Genomic DNA, 8,421 nt, shown 5'->3' on the forward strand with positions numbered 1-8,421 from the left:
TGTATACGATGCTTAAAGCGCGTCCCATTCTCTTTGCTTTTCCTCGCCGAAGCAACGCTATTCATTTTCTCGTGATTTCCTTTCACGACTGCAATGGTTTGTTACATAAACCCCCCATCGTTCAGTGACTGCAGCAAAGCCGGGTCTTCGCAAACACAAACACACAAACTCACACAACAACCACACGGCCGTATTATCTCCATTTATCGCTCAGAACATTATACATTTATCTCCCCATTACGTAACTCCTCCATGTCTCTGAAGATGATTGTTTCCCCTTCCCTATCTCTCAGTGGATCTCCACATTGAATCCCCTTTTCTGTGCGTCTCTCATTTCGAGCGCTATTAAAACCAGAGCTCAAACATCATTGATCTGAAACCACACCAAGCTCATTCTTCTGCTTTCACGTCGTATTTGCATAACACCACTTCTCTCGCTCTTTCTCTTTGGCTGCGTGTACGACTGTGCGCATCCGTGTGCGGTTGAACGTGTTTGTTGCGGATTGTTGTGCCTGAAGTTGTTATTGTGCCTCTGCATGAGTGCATGCTGGTTGGGTCCTTGATTGACGGCTGCAGTGGCAGCACTCAAAGCTCTCGGGCAGATGGTTTTTTTTGTGTTGTTTTTCTTTACTTGGAAATCTGTGTAAAAGTCGGCAGTGTAATTGGCTTTTCAGACTGAGTGCTTTTTCTAAAGAGACTGTGGTTAGAGTGGAGGAAATAATTATTTGATCCCCTGCTGATTTTGCATGTTTGCTCAATTACAATTAAATGAACAGTCTAATTTTTTTTTAAGGCGGATTTGTTTTACTGCAGAGAGACAAAATATTAACCAAACACCTAACAAAAACATATTCAATGAAAAGATGAGAAAACTTGCATTAGAACCTGATGGACAAAACTTTGTTGGAAAGATCTCAATAAGGTTTTGTTTTTTTCTTGTAGCTGGACTGCAATTCTTGGGCTGAACTTTGCTCCATACATCTGCCATTCAGAAATTTTGGGAATCATTGACGTTTCTTGGAGGTCGGCTAGAACGGTCAGCAGAACTTCATGGTTGCCTTGGCAGTACTCTTTGGTTGCTGCTGTTCTCCTGGCAACTGCTAACCCAGACCCCTCAGTGCCAGACAAAGAGGCTTGATTTATCGCTACAAAAAGACTCTAACGCAACTGCACTATAGCCCAGTTCATCATGGAAACCCATTGTGTGACGCTTTATGTGCACTGTTATTGCGCTAATCTGGACGCAACATGAAGTTTGGAGGTTTGCAGTTACAGAGTCTGTAGGAAAGCTGCCGACCTCTGCATCCCTGAGTGCGACACATTCTTTCATAAATATTTCATAATGTTTATGGTGGTAGTCGTCATGCCTGGGGTATTCACATGCCTACAGTAATCCAAAGAATTGTTCGATCTAAATTCCAGCGATTTAGAAAAGTGACGGTGAGAAAGGATTTGGCATCTTATGGCGAAAATGTTTTATTTCACTTGGTGTTTCATGCAGTTTGTATGCAAGTTTTAAAGGGGCAGTAAGATGTGTTTTCCAGGCACAGAGTGCCATTTTATAGCATAATCATGTAATTATATTACCATCTAAAAATGCTGTACCTTAATAGACATTTTACTTCTTGGTTTAACACTTTGAAATTGGTCTCTTTAAAAAGGTCCCACTCTGAAGCTTCTCAAACATGGATGAAAGAATCAAGGCAACACTTTGTGTATGTTTTTAATGGGGAAAAAAAGTTCATTTTACATAATACTGCCCCTTAAGTACATTTTACTTTCAGGATTTGTGATATATTCTGAAGAGTTACAAATCTGTGTTCGGCACAAAAATCTTCTTTACTGTCATAGCACTCCAGGTATGGTGAGTAAAAACAACAAAAAATCCCTCTTGAAATACTAAAAAGTGATATGGAGTATTGGCCACCAAGATAGTTTAAACTAGCTGTGCAAATGTTAATGTAAGATTGCTTGAAGATGAACCACAACTGGGGGTTAAACTTGTTCAAAGACATGATGGTGTCACGAACTGGTTGTTAGGTGGAGAGGTTAGACGCAGCACAGGCGAGCAAAAGCTAGGAGCTCAGACACTGGAAGCAACTGGAATAGCATGCACGAATGGAACAGAAGCAGAGCGACAAGATGCAACTTACAACAAACCACGACAAGGACCTGACAGGGAACAAGAGACTCAGGTGGGTTTAAATACACAGGGAAGATCATCAGAGGAAACGAGAGACAATCAAAGGGAAGACGCCACAACGTGGAACTAAATTAGCACAGACAGGACAAGGCTTAGTTTTAGAAATGACAAGATCTGGCTTGTTTACTTCATATAAAATGTATCACCTTTTGTAGACAGAAAGGTTGTTGGCACCTCGCAAAACCATAACAGTAGTTTATGCGCTCACTTATTTGCAGTGTGATTTTTTTTTTTCATCATCAATATTTATACGTACAACAATAAACGCTGAAGCAAAAACAGAAGCAGCTCAGGTGAGCGCTTCTGGGAATTTCGCAGTCTTCTCGAGATGGAAGGTGTAGCACATTCTGGATGTTCGCGATTCAGTAAAGCAACATAAATTGTCCTCATGTCTAAAGTTTACTGATCATGGTTCAAAACACAACAAAAAAAAAAAATGCACGTGCTGCTGGGAATTTGTACAAATTTGTACGCTTTACATGGACAACGCATCAAACCGGCAGTTTTTGTGAATGCAAGTGCACGTCCTTCTTGCTGAAGCACACCTGTGTTTGGCACCAAACCAACAAGCAAAATCAATGCATTCCTTAAAGGCATCTCAGAATTATACTCCCCTGCACTGGAACAGTAAAACAAAACAAAAAAAAAATCCCTCACACCATCGTTCTCGCTGCATCTAACTCCCACTGTTGTCCCAAGGAGGGTGAATACAGTGTTCTGCTTCTCATGCCTGCAGCCTTTTTTATTTTATTTTGCCTATCAGACTGGAACTCCTGACAGGCCAGGTGGTGGGGAGGGAGTGCATCCTTGTTCTCTCAGAATGAGACACTGGATGCACCTGTGGGAGGATTCAGACCTTTGTTTGGTGTTTATGAGATGCACACTCACCGTTTGGCAACTGGAGGCAGTTGACGGTATGTAAATACCCTGAAGGGAAGCTGATCCTGTTCCCGTACTTTTACATTAGAATTCTCAATAGGTATCACAGAAGGGCTTTTATCGCAAACATTATATTTTGCATTTTCCTAGAAAAACAATATAAACTTTTCGGCATCTCTTGGCCTCCAGATTACACAGTCATATGTGTATCGGGGAGGATAAATGGACCAACTTAAATTGTGTTTAAACAAAAAAAAAAAAAAAAAAAAAAAAAAAGACTTGAGAGTAGTGTACAGCTTCCTCTTCTAGCAGGAAAACAGCCTGCTACAACAAAAACATGGAAATGTTTGAGTCAAAGCATATTTAATTTTGAATCTGTGGCAAAGATTTATTTGTTTGTCACAAGAAAAATCCTACTAAAATATACAAATGTTGTGGTTGTAAAAGCAGAACATATGAAAAAGCACCACTGAAATCTTTGCAGGACCTAGTCTTGGTTTTAATTAATCACAACTGGGTTCTGCAATAGCCTGTTTGTAGTTTGATGATTCATAAACAAAGACTGGATCTCATGGGAACAGAAATTAGATCAGAGGGAGAAAAGAGTGAGAGGACATTTTTACCTTCAGCCTGATGAAGATTTCTATCTCTCATCTGGCAAAACACGCCCACGCAGCACCTCATCATGACCTGGCTCTGCTCCTTCACTCAAATGCGACGCCTCCCATGCTTTCTCATCCCGTTTAAATTACTGAACTGCCCCCTCTAGTGGCCATGAGCTGTAGCGCGCAGCTCCAGTTCAAATTCGACGTTCAGGGAAACTCAGAATCATCTTACAGTAATCTTTTTGATTTACACATTGTTTTTGATTTCTGTTTTATCATTTTTATCCTACGGCATCAGCTTTTCTTCTCAGTTTTCACTCTCAGCTCTGTAAATGTAAATGTGGTCCAAAGGTATCTTTGCAACCTTCAATAATAATAATAATAATAACAATAATAATAATAATAATAATAATAATAATAATAATAATAATAATAATAATAATAATAATAATAATAATAATAATAATAATAATAATAATGTTTCAAACATAAAAACACATTATCCGCAGAGAAACTACCACAAACGGGCGCTAGGGGGCGACAAAGCAGCATGTAAATCCTCCGAGGCCTGGAGAGCTAATCTCTGATTCAGGGTTAAAATGAAAGTAAGATGGGCCGCAGGGATTTTTAAGCTTACATTACAGTTTTACATTGGCGGTAAGCCAATTTCTGATTTGAACGTCTCTGTCTAGATGTTCTCCCCAGGGCTGTTATGCGACAGCCGGAGGTAATACATGATGAAGTGATCAAGAAATTCACATTTGGTTCAGTTGTAGCGATAGTTGTAAGGTTGCCCATTTCAGCCATGTATAAGCTGTGTGCAAATATTGTGTCCCTCTGTAAGTTAATGTGATAGTTCATGCTTTTTGTTGGTTTGTTTAGAAGTTATAGGCAGTCAGTGAATAACTATCTCAGAATGCTGACTCCAACTTAATAACTTTTTAATTTTAGACCAAACAGCTCAAACTAAATATGTCCATCATATTAAAAACACTAGTAGCCCTGATGCAATTCATTGTAATCTTCATTTGGTTTAATTTAAGAACAAACAGAAAGGTGGAATCTGGGATGGTAATAAAACGACACTCCCGGAGTACAGTTATTAATTATACATGGTTAATTTCCTCTTTTATGTTGCACCACTCCCACCATATTCAAGTATAAAGAAACGCCCAAAGTGCAACACTAACTCTAAATACTCATTGTTTTGCTCAGCTGGTCGTTTTACTGTTTTTATCAGTTTGTTTGCCAACTTGTGTGAAACTCCTCACATAAATACAGAATTACAAAACCTGACAACATTCACACAAAAAGAACAATCTCACAGTGTCTTACAACACAGTTGAAAAATGCTTTTGTATTTTTATGTTTTATTTTTTTTGGAAGAGAGGACATGCATAAAAACTCAAAAGCAAATAAAATTGATCAAAAAAGGGTGCTGGGATGAAGTTCAAGGCAGCATCTGGGCCTCTTCACCTCCAGATCTCATTATCACATTTCTGAATGGTTCACTTTGGTCTTATGACCACATGCTGGCATGTCTGTTTCCCTGGCAACCCAACACTCGCTCATGATGTCTGCGCATGTCTCTTTGGCTGGTAGTACTCCCATCCTTTTGCGGTTAAAAACGAGAATATGTGAAAACCCTCTATATGTTCAAACACCGAACACATTAATATGCACAGTGGAAACTATCTTAGCGCTACAGCAGAAATCAACATGCACAGTCTTCCTCAGCTCAATCAGTGACAAGAAAATAAATCTCACTCCTGGGTTGCAAACCACAGCCAATAAGCGTGTCATGTAGCATTGGGCCTCTGAAGGTTTTTCCACTTCAAATGCAGTGAAAAAGCTGCATATTCACTCAATGCTTGCAGTTATGCATTCTGCAATGCATCCCACAGGAAAATCTGAGTAGCTGAATTTGCAAATAGGCGGGGTGCACTGTGTGCCAAATGTATAGCAACCCTATAAGCTATTTGTAATTTATTGTTTTACTTTAATTATCCAGTTTATGACCAGTTTTTTTTTTTTTTTGGTAGAAAAGTGAATGTTAAACACAGCTAGAGCTAGTTAGTGCTAACTGTTAATGCTATCTTAAAGGAGCAAATTTGTTTTTTACTGAAAAATCTGGGAACCAAATATAAAGCACACACATAGAAAAAAACAAAAACAAAATAAAAAAAAACTGTGTGGGAACAACATGGGCTAAAACGTGAGTTATTTGTGTGTTTGTCTACAGGTTCATTTGTAGTCCAACCCAACAAACTGGTGTTTTGTTGGCAGAACCTAACAGCTCAAACCCAGCATTTGAGATTAAAAAAGGTCCCAGCACTTTTTAAAAGGCTAAATTAGAACAGGCGATATGATGTTAGTTATTTTCAAAGTAAGGATGTATATTTGTAGATTTGCATTTTTCAAAATGTTCTGATTACTTTCAAACTAATTCATGGAATAAAGGCAAAAAAGCAAAGAACTTTCACAAGAAGCATAAATAACATTTATATATATATATATAAACTACTTAGTTCCTGTTTCTGGTCTGGTGGTTTCAGTGAGAACATTCATTCTTTGAAATGTAGACCTTAAAAAAAAATCCCAGAAACTGACCCCATATGAGTGGTATTCTGAGAAGTTCCTTTGCTTACTGTCTGACCAGTTTCCCGAAGCTGTACATTTAAGAAAACAGTACTACTCTTTCATAATGTAATACATTTCAGTTCGGATAACTGTAGATTTTTGGAGGAAATACATTTGGGACTAATGAGATTTTTTTTTTTTTTTTGCATTGCTTCAAGTTGAATCAGAGGCTGAGACGATGTTTTTATCCAAACTGACCAGGATGTATTTTGCTGGACGCGATCTCTACCCTCGCCTTTCGGGTCGCCGGTTTTAACGTTAAAGTTACTGAGAAACTGGAGGCGAAGTTTTCAGGAGAAGGAAGAAGTGGGTCGTCCAAATGAGCTTAACACTGACAAAAACCATCGTGTCTACATCGACTGTTCACCACTGACTTGTTTCATTGTACCTTTTTTGGGGAAGTATACTGTACGCAACATGCAACCCTTTCTTTAATTAGTCAACAACTGGAAGCACTTTACTACATTTCACATAAGACCAATATTCACGTCAAAAGCATAGTTATTCTTAGGCCTGTTTAAGAGCTAATAGTCCACATTTGACCAGATTTTTTATAGTATAACAAAACATAATTTGTTTCTGTAAAGCAGGATTGCCTGTTTCCTTTTGCTTCCACACTTTGTGCAAACAAAGTTCTTAAAAATATATAAAACACACCGAGCAGACACAGTATCGTCATGCCCCTTGCTTGTGGGTGAACGATATTTGAGCAAGTTTAAGAGGAACCAGATTATGACAGTTGATCCTAACTATTCAGTGCTAAATTAAAGGGACATATCGCCCGTTTTGAGGTCCTCTTGACAACTTTGGATCATCTCTTGTCACGTCAAGCCCAAATTAAAGGTTTGGTTAGGTCCGAGTTGTAAGACTAGTCATTCAAGAAACACCTGTGGCCTTTTTTTTATTTAAATTTTTTATTTCTTTTAACTGTATTATCCACGTGTGACTTAGAGACCGGTCCTTTCCAGCTGCACCCCACTGAGTGTGGCAGAAGTCCCAACAGAGTCAGAACAGCTGGATTGGATCCAGTGGTTAGTCAACATTACTCATGATTCAAAACCATGGCTTGCATCAGCTTGCTCGTGTCTGGTACAACCATGCCAAATGTCAACAAGCTCCGGTTCAAACCTGTTATGTGTCGTGAGAAAAAAAAAACAAAAAAAAAACGCTGCCCGTCAGAGATGTGAGAAGACACGGCCCGGTCAGAGAGAGGCGGCGGGAACGTCTCCACGTTCATTTTTTTCTGCTGTGCTATAGCTCTTTACAGATCGTCGTCATTGTGCTTAGTAATCCAGCAGTAACGTTGGTATTCAGTCAGACAAACCCGAGAGTGTCTGAGGCAACCTTTACCTCAGCGTACTCATCCAAAACCTCGCCAAGATTTGGATGACGGTAAAGTCGTCATCGTGTTTAAGGTCTGGCCTTAACTGACCCGACTGTCGAGGTTAAAACCAGCTAATTTTGTTAGCGAATCGTCTATTTATATTCTGTGTGTGTGTGTGTGTGTGTGTGTGTGTGTGTGTGTGTGTGTGTGTGTGTTCTGGTAATTACTGTAAATGTTTTGATGACATCCTATTCCTCAGAAGTTCTAAATGATCAGAAAAGTTTCATTTCCTTTTTTTTTTTTTAAGTTTTTTTTTTTTTTTTAAAGTTTTTTTGGATACCTTATAAGAAGAGGACACTGGATGTGAACAGGGACGGACCAAAAAACGTCTCCTGGTGTCACAACCATCACACTTTTAACAACACCTTAACATATTTATTGACGACCTGGCGCTTATGTCACTTTCATATCGTCATTTCTTTGAAAGTGAGAAGTGTAAGTTCAGGATCGTCACATGTCTTCCTCTAAAAGGACATTGCTTTCAGACCAAAAAAAGAAAAGAGTGTAATAACGTAACATGCATAACTGATGAAATCACACTTTTTATGACAGATGTGGAGCACAAATGAATGGACAAAGACACTCCAAAGATCAATAAAAACAAAAAGCAGTTTACTGATCACATAAAGGCTGTGTCAGCACATCGCTGGACGTTTCAGTGGAAGGAAAAAGTGTGTGTGTGTGTGTGTGTGTGGGGAGTAGGGGGCAAA

The sequence above is a fragment of the Poecilia mexicana genome, unplaced genomic scaffold, assembly GCF_051168715.1.
Source record: "Poecilia mexicana isolate PSO_F unplaced genomic scaffold, ASM5116871v1 scaffold_8, whole genome shotgun sequence".
Taxonomy (NCBI): domain Eukaryota; kingdom Metazoa; phylum Chordata; class Actinopteri; order Cyprinodontiformes; family Poeciliidae; genus Poecilia; species Poecilia mexicana.